Source organism: Impatiens glandulifera, chromosome 1 (genome assembly GCF_907164915.1).
Source record: "Impatiens glandulifera chromosome 1, dImpGla2.1, whole genome shotgun sequence".
Lineage (NCBI taxonomy): Eukaryota > Viridiplantae > Streptophyta > Magnoliopsida > Ericales > Balsaminaceae > Impatiens > Impatiens glandulifera.
The window spans coordinates 44,168,508-44,180,261 of NC_061862.1; positions in this window are offsets into that span (position 1 = coordinate 44,168,508).

Sequence of the window (11,754 nt, forward strand, 5' to 3'; positions counted from 1 at the left end):
AACCCGTCCAATAATCAAGTTTTTATGACCCACTTTTGCTGCCTGAGACAAGGGACGAACGTGTCATTATTTAGCACACTTTCACGGTCTAGTAGGGTACCCATCGGTCGCGGGCCAACATAATACAAGGCGACCAGCTGCACAAGGCCTTTGAAAATTATAATGTTGCTTCCACGGTACAAATAAATAGAAAGAACGAATGCCAAAGTGTTACACTTGTTTTGGAAGAAGATCTTGAAAATTTCCAAAAAATAATCAAAGGGCTCACCCATCAATCCAACAACCGATCACCAGCCAAGAAGGTAGTCGGAAGACATGGCTATGTTGTTGCGCATGTGTTACTGGTATGGATAAAGGATTGGGCTTGGTTGTTTGAAGACATTCTAGAGTATGCCCGGAAGAAAAATGGCCATTTTGCTGCACCTGGCGTGCTAGGCCGAAGGAAGGACTGGTCGTGGAGCAAGAAGACCGAAGGCTTCTAAGAAATGCGGTCCTAGACTCCGACACTTGCTGGACTTGCTAAAGTCCGACCGAATTCTTTGAAATATTGAGCATGCGCATTAGAGGCTCGACAGACCACGGTCTTTTTCGTCGAGGGCGACGAATTTTGAATGAGGAGATAATGCTAGACCCTAAGCATCAAGGCCTCGGTCGTAGAATAATTCCAGCAACCTTTCTCGGCACCCGGTCTCGGTCCTATGGTGCACATGGGCCAGATTTCTGTTTTGTTGCATTAATATTTTGTTTTTCTTTCCTTTTTTTTACAAACCGAATTCTGTTATTTTCTAGTATTTGTTGTAACCGAATATTCTGGGGCAAGACATCACCTATATAAGGCTGATCTTTCTTCCCCAAGGACCCATGAATGGAATAATGAAGATATGAACTTCGGCCCTATTCATCTATTAATATTTACTATGGACTTTTAGGTATAAACCAACAGTATTTCTCTTCGCACCCTTGGTTCTTCAATCCCCTCCCCCAAATTCTCTATCGAAAACCTTCCGTTGTCCTTTGATTGTAGAATTTCCACCGGTCTTAGAGATCAAGAACTTGATTCTTGAACCCAAAACATACCTTACGAAACAAGTCGTAACAGAACGCTATACGTTTCCGGGACCTGACAGCTACCAAATGCCGACTACTTCGCGCTCCATCGAAGTCGGTCAATCATCCAAACAACATGTGTCTCAATAGGAAGATGGTCGTTCGGCTTCCCCCTCATCAAGTAAGTCTCTCATGCATCCTAATCATGAAAACGTTGACCCAATTAATTAGGAACAACTGGAAAGATCGATGTTGGTTCACACCTCTCACACGGTTGTTCCGGTTTTGGACGAAATAAAAGATCTCATTGAGGCTGCGGTCGAAAACTCAATGGAAAAATGGCAAGCAAAACTCGAGGCGAGAGCCTCCGCATCAGACAACAAGATCGGAAAAGTTGAAAATAAGATTGAGAAGGTCGATAATACCACCTCCCAAATGTTGCACATGATGCATTTATTAACTGTTCAAATTGCGGAGATAGCAGAAGTAAAGGCCAGGGCAACTGAGGCCCAGATCCGATCTGATACCGAAGCAGCTAAAAAGTTCCAAGTCGATGAGGTCTAAAGAGAAAACCAGTTGAAAGAGTTGGAAACAAATGATTTCCTTATAGCCTAAAAAATCACAAGAAAAGAAAAGCCGAGATATCCAACTTCGATGCAGCTAACATCAAGAAACGTTCTCCCCCAGGAGTAATGACAAGGGCCCAAGCGAGTAAGAAGAAGAAGAAAGTTCAAGTAACCGAGCTGTTGACCCATGTCACCGATACGAATATCCAAACGACTGCAGCCTGGGTCGATAGCCGAACCCAGCCAATATCCGAGATAGAAGAAGAGGATAAAATTTCTCTCAATCCCAGAAAACGCAAAGCCAGACCGGAACCATCCTCATCTACTCAACAAGGCAAGAGGCCGGCTCAGGAGTCCTAGGAAGACTATATACAAAATTTCATCAATAATTCCTCATCCAGCAATTTTACACCTCGACCGCCTAGATTGGAAGGTGGTTTCTTTAATTTTAACCGTTTCCCTTCCTCAAGACCAAGTTTCATAGACAACTAGAGCATCGATGTAGAGAAGAGGATAAAAGTATGGCAAGAGAAGCAAGAGGCAAAGGCTAAAGCAAAAGAACAGGGGGACAACCGAATCGTTGAACTTACAACTCATTTTCTTTTCTGGCTTCCTCATTACTACTTACATATATAATATTTTTCAAATTTCGGCCTTTAGATATTACTTTACAAATACTGTTTACCACGGTTTGGCTGATTTGCTGGTTTTGATACTTTTTGGCTAAAAGTATCAAAAGGGGAGAAATGATTATTGATGAAAAATCTTCTTAAAAACAAAACTTCCTAAACACCGGCCAAACACTTATTAAAAACATAAACAAATTTTCAAAACGGCGAACACTTACAAGTTTTGAATATTTATTCTAAATAGTCAAAAAGGGAGAAATTGTTAGAAAAATTAAGTAAGTCAATTTTCAAACAGGCCAACACTTACAAGTTTTAAATATTTATTCTAAATAATTAAAAAGAGAAAAATTGTTAGAAAAATTAAAGTAAGTTAAGTTTAAACCGGCCAAAATACTTAATCAGCTTCAAACTCCCTTGTGCAGGTACAGCTCAAGCCGCACCGGACCGATTGAGACTTTCTGTTTCAACGATCTGGACATAATCAAGTAAACCAGATTGACTTTGAGTAAATCGGTTTGACTCCCCTCACCGGATCGGCTGAAATGTAAACCATATGAAGCATCACTTCCGACTGGATCAATATATCGAAGATCTTAAGGCCAAATGGAAAATTATTTAAAGTGATGAAATCTGTGAAGATGACGTAATGAGTATTTCTTGGAAATACATAGAGGAATGATCCGAATCAAAAGCATGCAGCAAAAGTAATGATTACTGATTATCCAAGCTTACATGCAACGTCTGACACGGGCGGCCGGCTAATACATGTCTATCATGTGTTCAAAACGGCAAAACGTGCACGCTACCTCTCTAACTGGCACGGCTTTAGATGACCAATCCAACAGAGAGAGAAATATGACCGTTGTCATATTGTTCTTATAAATAGAAGCTCAATAGTGTTGAAGAAAGAGAGAAAATGTGATCATATAACAAGACGAACTTTACGCGCGACCCTGAATATTCATTGAGATTCTTGAGTTTGCTTAGAATTTTGTGTGTATTTTACCTTGTGTAAAAGTATTACATCATTGGTGAGTGGTGTAACCGACGAGTAGTAAATAAGACTCGATCGGAGTGTGTATTGAATATTTCAGTTAGTGAATATCCTTCTCATTGTTTGAGAAGAAGGGGTGACATATGAGCTTCAACTCCGAACATCCATAAAAACTTGTCTTGTGTTCTTTCATTTTACTTTCCAGCTTATTTACTCTAACTAACCGAACCGAAATACTACTCACTCCAACCGAACCGACTTTCCCTTAATTCAAACCGAACCGGCTTTCTCTCCACCTTAACCGACTTCTTCTAATACCTTCCAAACTGAATCGTGTACGTTGCTTCAGATTAAACAGACATTTCTGCCCTTGAACTCGGTTCAAGAGTCTGTGACAATTTGTGTAGTGTTAAAAGCGGTTCCAGTCTTTAACCGGATTACTTCCAATTGTTGTGTGTTGTTGTGTAAGCGATCTACCTTTAGACGGACCCCGGTCCCCTATCAAAATCCATACCTAAACATCATAAATTAATTTAATTGTAATATTTAAACATCATATCTCTATATCTAAATAAATAAAATAAATATGTCTGGTCTAATACAGATGATCATACTTGAAGACTAGACTGGTAGAGCTAAAATAAATAATTAATTCGCAAACTGGCTCTCCTGGACCTAGATTAGTTAAAGCGCAATTTTTTTATAAACTAAAAATTTGTCGACGATTAGCTTGAAAAAAAATAGATTTTGTGTATAATATTGTTTTTTACGTTTTTTTAGAAAAACGCTCATATAAAAGGCGTAAATTTTTTATAATTTTGAGAAAATTATGTGGCTAACCTCAAAAGTCGAAAACCGATGTAATTCGACTATTTCATAATAGTCGACCTACTAGGTAATCTTGGAAGAAAACTCGAACGTAGTTTACCATTTTGATCCCTATTTCTTTATGGGATTCGAGTTAGGGTTAGACATGGAACTATTTTTCTCAAATTAGTCAATTTCTCAAACGTATCAAATCAATTAGCATTTAGCACTATACATACCAAGATATATCACAACTAGTTTTTCATGTGTACAAGGTCCATATATTTTGTTCTCACAAAATTATTTTCAACCCGAAAATGGACTTTGTATATTTTCCTACTATTTTAAGTATTTACTATTCTATGACTTCTCTTTATGCTTGTTTAATATGTTGAGATGTATGCCTATGCTTGCTCATTTAATTATATTCATTTTACACTTGTAGCATGTTTTCATCCATGATTTGTATGATTTTTCATTACCCATTCATGTTGTCTATTTGTACACAAATATATTTTTATTTTGTACACTTTTTGTATGTATATTCTTTCTCACAAATATCAAAGAGTCATGACTAGATTTTATCACGAAATTACAAAATTAGTCAGTGTCTTTGATAAACGGTCGACCGTCTACATTGAAATCAAACTTATTACTAGGATTAGTACGGTAGGACAATTGTTAAAAGTGCATAAAAATAAAAGTGTAAAATAATATTTTTTAAAAAGCTAAAATTATAGTAGTAGAGACAGTCTAACTGGACGAACGTATGTGGTATAGCGTCTAGACAATTTTTCACACGTAACCAAGTACCAAACTCATTTATAAAATTTTTGATTCTTTGTGTTTTTACACCAAAATTATATTTTCTTAATTTGCGATAAAAAATTATGTGATTGTCGTAAGATTATTCTTAAAATCGAAGTAAAAAAACTTAAAAAGATTTATGTTTATTAAACCTAGGGGTGGGTCGGTACGGTATACCTTAATTTTTTATTCATACCTTACACCTTACCTAAAGTTTCGTTATAGAAAAAAGGCATACATTTACCTTACCTTAATTTCGGTATACCTTACTTTCGTTATATTTTAATTTCAGTACGGTATCAGTATTATACATTTGATACCTAAAAAAATATATTCACTTAAATTTAAAAAACCAATTCAACTAAGAATAAATAAAAAAATCATACATGCAACTTTCTTTCTTTCAGGAACCTTGAACCTCAGTTGTGCTTAATGTAATAAGCTCATAAACCCCTTTCCTTCGACAACTTTAAATGACACTTCATCGAGGATCATATACTTGGTCAATTTTACTTCACAAATTTTCTAGTTAAAAGTGTGTGGAATCAAAACACTTTCTTGCCTCATCGTCTCATTCGTCAATATAGTTTGACTTTATCACCTCTACAGGCTCTACTTGTTTCATAGAGTGGACTCAACTTACACCTTTTTAATAAGTGGTTTTTCAACCCACTAGTACTTCCAGAAACGGTTGGAATCTCAACTTAATAATACTTGCATAACACGATTGGTTGTATTCTTCCATCAACCAATTCTCTTGTCTTATTTTCATAGTGTTCCCAAAATATACTCTTACTATGTTTGGGAGTTTTGTTTTTTTAAGTTGTTCTTATTATCTTTCGAGTCGTATTCGGTATTTTAGATGAACTTGACAACAAAATAAATTTCATTAGCTCTGTATTGAAAAAAAATCAAACACTTTATAGTAAAATAAAATTAGTTGTATATCTTATAAAATAAAATATTTAAAGATTGTATATATTGAATTATATTACAATATAATTATATTTTGAATTGATTTTCAAAAATTATGATTATGTAATTAATTTATTATCAAATTTATTTATTTCCTTACCAGTATTATATAATATATATTTTTTAATTTATAAATATTATTTCGGTATACGTTGATATACCAAAATTTTGAAAATCTCATTCCTTTACGATTTTACCAATAATTTTGGTATCGGTACCATACCTTACATTTTTGGTATACCAAAAATATCGATATTTTCGATATATTACGGTACGATATTTTCGATATACCTATAATATCTGTAATTTTTTTCACCCCTAGTTAAACTTAACATTAATTACTGATCTCGATTGGATTCGATATGAAGGTTAGTCATAGGGTTTAACTATAAAGTCTAATTTAATTATTTTATAAAACTTTTCGATCCCCATAATTTTATTGATCAAAAAGAATAATAAATTTTTAGCGACGCCAATTAGAAATGTTGAGTAGTTTTTTATCGTGTACAAAAGAGATAAATCTCTTTAGGACTTTCTTTTCATTTGACAATTTAGTACTCTTTGAGGCATTCTCTTATTCTGGTTGGGGCTAATGTCCATAAACAAAAAAATATATATTATAAAGTTATTATATTATGCTTGGAAATTATGTTATCTCTTGGAAAACAAAAATAAGTCGTTGTTTATCTGACTAATTAGAGGCAGCTTGGTGGTAAACAGTTTGCGAAATTAAGTGGCTTTCATATCTAATTATTAATTTCATAATTGTTCTTCAATTACCCATTACACTACATAGTGATAATCAAACCGTCATTCATATTACGAAAATTCTTGTATTTCAAGAGCGGACAAAACATATAGATATTAATTGTTATGTTGTCAGAAATTAGTTTTTATCTGAATTTTATAAAATTGCAGTACATGTCCACTAAAGTGTAGATTGTTGATTTTTTTTACAAAAACTTTGTATTATCTACCATTCAACTTTCTTCTAATAGTTCTTGCAAAATGTTCGTCTTAAAAGGGTTATCAAGGTAAATGAATTTTGAGCTTTTATACAACTTGATGAGTTTGAGTTACTATTTTAAGAGAATATTTTAAGTTGATTAAATTGTATTATATATAAAGTATAAGTTCTATTTATTAATTTAGTAAAACTAATTGGGATTTATAGCCCAATGAAAGACTTTGTAACTCCCACCTTAATCAATAATATGTTCATTTTCTTTTGCCTTCCAGTCTACATTTCGGTCTTCTTGATTGATATTGGCTAACAAATAGTAATTCTTAACTTGTTCATACCTATTAAGCTTGAAACAACATTTTGATTTTGACCAACCATCTTGCAATGTGTTCACTGAAAGTTGCCATTTTTCTCAGTGCTCTACCTCTCTGCTATGATAACACAACACAGTTGGAATATGTATGCAGTTAGAGAAGAAGAAATTTGATATGAGATTGATAGAGTAGGAGAAACCTAAACACAATAGATATCAAAGATAAGGAAAAAGTGAAATATGTTATATTTAAAAATTACATTACTTCTTTTATAATATGCAGAAAATCTAAAATTCTTGGACAAAATTTTTTAAGGGTAGATAGAAAATTATGAATAAAAAACCTATATATAAAAGCACTACATAACATTAATTATTGAAACTTTTACAATTTTTCGTATTTAAATGGTCTTTTATCACTTGAAGAATTCATTTTTGCAGATTTTATTCTCTCAGATAATTAAGCCTCCGTACGTCTTCTTTAGCCACCTCAGTTTGCTGAAGATCAAAAGAACCTTCAAACATTGGTTCAAAGAAATTTGTTTAAATCTTCAAAACTTTTTCCATTTCATCATTTGTGCAAACCTCACCCCAAGAATACTTGACAAGCTGATATATATTCTTCATGGATGCCCAAATCAGAATATTCAAACTTCATATGAAGTAGTGATGTCTTATTTCCAGCAGAAACCGCAATCAGTAGATCATTGTCCTTTTGTTTCGGTTGTGTCTCTGATCTCTTTGTTCTCATTCAACGAGGCTTTTTTGCTCAAATTCCTAGAGTCTTGCTGCTTGAAGTGAGCATTATGATGATCAAGTGCTTGATAATGATTCTTAGCAAAACTTTCAACCGGAACCTTGTTAAATTCAACGCGGCATCTAGTCCACTACTCTTGTTTCTGCTTCAAGCGTGTTAATAGAACCGGTAAAGCAAGAGGTGCATTCTTCTTCAATGCATCAATGAAATCAAGACCATGGACGCCGTATATTCGTTCAACGCACCTTAGATTATGGGCTGTAAATTGCTCTATAGGACAATCTGCTGCAATGGCATTGCCATTGCCATTGATTTTCTCCAAAAGATCTTCAACAAGCAAAATTGTGGCATTCACAGACTCCAGCAACAAATCCATTTCATATCTATCATCTTCACATTGAAACAGGATTTCTTTATACGGATTTGGACACATGTCCTTGGAAGAGTAATCATCTCTTCCTGAAGAAACAGAAACCCAATGATCGTTGAGTACTTCATTACCGATTTCTGTCCTATAACTACACAAAGGAATTGGGTAATCCTTAGGCAGAAGACGGTAACTTGGAGTGACATTCTCACATTTGGAGATATCTAGGTCATGAATGGGCTTTCCTATATACTTATCATTGTTGGACAACGATATCTTTTGGGTGGTTACATCTTTATTGTCAGATGATGATGATGAACCCTTACGTGTTCCAGAATTATCTGTGTTTTCTCTCCTCCTCATCCTCATAGGTTGATTTGCGTAAGAAGTTTCACCTTGCTCGAAATGTGTGTCATCATCACAATGATCCCTGGAGCCTCTTTCCTCCCTTTTCATCTTTAATCTTTCATTAAACCCTAGAATTAGGTCGGGATGTCCTGTAAACAAATCTTTGACTCTAGCTATAACGGAAGTTCTGTTAGTTCTGTGAGTCTTGAAATCAACCATGACATCAAGAAACTGTTCGTATATTGCTTGATTATCTTGAAATGTGAACTTGACATCCCCGAGATATAAAACTCCATCATATGTTGTTCGATTCTCTCTTCTTTCCTCACGATGCCTCACGTCTCTGGACCTCTTCATCGTCTCCTTCCTTGGAATGCTGATCGGGAGGATGAATTGAAGCCTAAGGAGGATCTGCGACCTGAAGACAAAATGCTCTTCTGGGGTTAGGAGATACAGAATTTGAGTCTTCTGATCTAAAAATTATGGGGTTTATCGATCATTACCAACGCTGTGATTTATAGCAGAGATCAGTCTTTTTGAGAGAAAACACATGCGAGAGCGGAGCGAGCGAAATATTTAAAGGGAATCGTTAGGGAATGAGATGGTGGAAGGAGACTATCATTATTTATCTCTTCGACTTAATTAATAATTTATTTATTTATTTTATTGATTTATCTCTTTTATTTGTTAATTTGTAAATGTATATTTATATATTTTTATTAATAATTTATCAAATTAGGGTTTATCAGGAATAATATTTCGAACTTATTTATTTAATAATTTTTTAGATAATAATAAGAATAATAATTAATTAAATAACAATATATATATATATATATATATATATTTTTAAATATATATTATATGTGATAAATACATATTTAAGAGAATAAAAATTATTAATTGTTTTTATAATTAATTATATTTACAGTAAATAATTTATTTATTTATTTTTAAAATGAGTAATAATAATAGGAAAATAAATAAATTAAATTAATAAAATATATATATATATATATATATATATAATTTATATATATATATATTTACTCAAACTCTTTTTCTCTCTTTAAAATGTTTTTTTAATATTTAATTTTATTATGAAATGTATTATAAACTCCATCAATTATATTTAACTAAGTCACAAAATTACAATGTTATTTTTAAATATTTTTTTTTTTATCTATATTGAATATTAATAGTTATTTGAATTAAATTTATCTTGAATATTAATATTTTATTATTTGAGTTGGACTTAAATCATTTTAATAATTAAGAATTTGATAATAAATTTAAAATTATATATAGTAATATATTAAAAATTTTAGAATGTTATTTATAATAATTTAATAATAAAGAAAAATAAATTACTAAATACTTTTATTAAATTTTAAACAATTAAAGATTACAAACAAATATATATATTAAATGTTGGTGACATGTACAATATCTTTCGCTCTCATGTACACTTATCTTATACCAATTATATGGGAAAATGGATGAAATGGCCTTGATAAAGGGTCTCGATCCAAAAAAATATCTTGCCTGATAAACTTTACAAAAAGAGTCTTTTTGTCCTGCGAAATGTCCGTATTTCCCATCGCGCGCCTACTTTATTGCTCATTAATGCGAAATATCACTCTCGCACTTTTCTCTAAAACGCGTTTTTTTTAACTCACACGTTTTAGATGAAACACGTGGGTGACATTTCGCGTTAATGGAAAGACGAGAAATGACATTCACGCGTTTAATCTAAAACGCGTTTATAAACTCACGCGTTTTAAATGAAAACGCAAGAGTGGTATTTCGCGTTTTTCATCGTATATATACTTTATTTTGCCCTAATTTTTTAAAAAAAAACATTCACGACTCTCGACTCTCTCTCCGACTCTATTCTCAAACCTTACTCCCCTGAAGACCACGACCACGAGCAACAACTGACAACTACGACTACGACCACGACCTCTACGTGTGAAGACTCACTACTCTTCGTTCTCAAAATGAGTATGTTTATTTTATGTTATTTAGTTATTATGAACACTAGGTTAGTTATAGTATAGTATAGTTATGTTGTATTCTTAGTTAGTGATTCAATAACTCATGAATGAATGTGAATGAATACTATGTTATATGAACAAAGACAGATGTGACTCACGCATATTTTGCTCACTCACGCGAAATACTCACTGAGGAGGAGTTTGCTGGTATGTTTCATGGAAATACAATGTGCCAAGAATTGCCCACAAGTTTGCTTCAATGAACTTATTGGATAGGGGCTCCTATCCCATTAGATCCATTATAGTAAACTTCTGAAAAAGTTACTGTATTGGATTTCCATGAAACTCTACCAGCAAACTCCACATCGGTTATGTTTCACACCATCTTCAAAAAGCAACAACCGAAGTAAGTAAAAATCGTAAGTGAGGCAACAACATAACATTACAATATGCGTAATTCTTGTAATGTTGTTGAACTGTTTTCAGTTGTAGCTTAAGCAATTCTTTACTTTGATGGAGAGTGGAAAACTATGGATGATGTTATTCATTTTGCTCCAAAGTCAAACATAGGTTTGAATGTTCCCCGAAATTGTACTTATGCCCAATTAGTTGATCTAATCTATTCTGCTACTAATGTTGACAAATCTAGATATTATTTGTTGCTTCAAACCATAAATTGATGATCCTCACGTATTCCCGAAGCAGCGGAAGGTTATCTTTAAAACTCAAAATGAGATTGAAGATGAACCATATTTGCGTCTGAATGAGGGGGATGATGATTGGTTTCCTATTACCCAACCTAGTAGTGCTGCTTGGGTTCCTATTACCCAACCAAGTAGTGTTTGGGTTGCTAGTACCAATCCATGCAATGTTTGGGTTCCTAGAATTGCGCTCCAACTAAGCTGTAGTGACTGGGTTACTAGTAACATACAAAACATTGAAAATCCAATACATGAGGCATTAACTTGTAAAATTGAAGTTAGTTCTTTGTTTGAGAATAAAAAAGAACTTCAACTAATGTTACATAAATATGCGATGACTAATCATTTTGAATTCAAAGTGGTAAAGTCAAAAAAAGATATTTGGGTGGTGAAATGTTTGGATCAGAATTGCAAGTGGAGATTGCGTGCTGTGAAAGGAATTCTCGGAAATGTTTGAGATTAGGAAATTTGTAAAAGATATA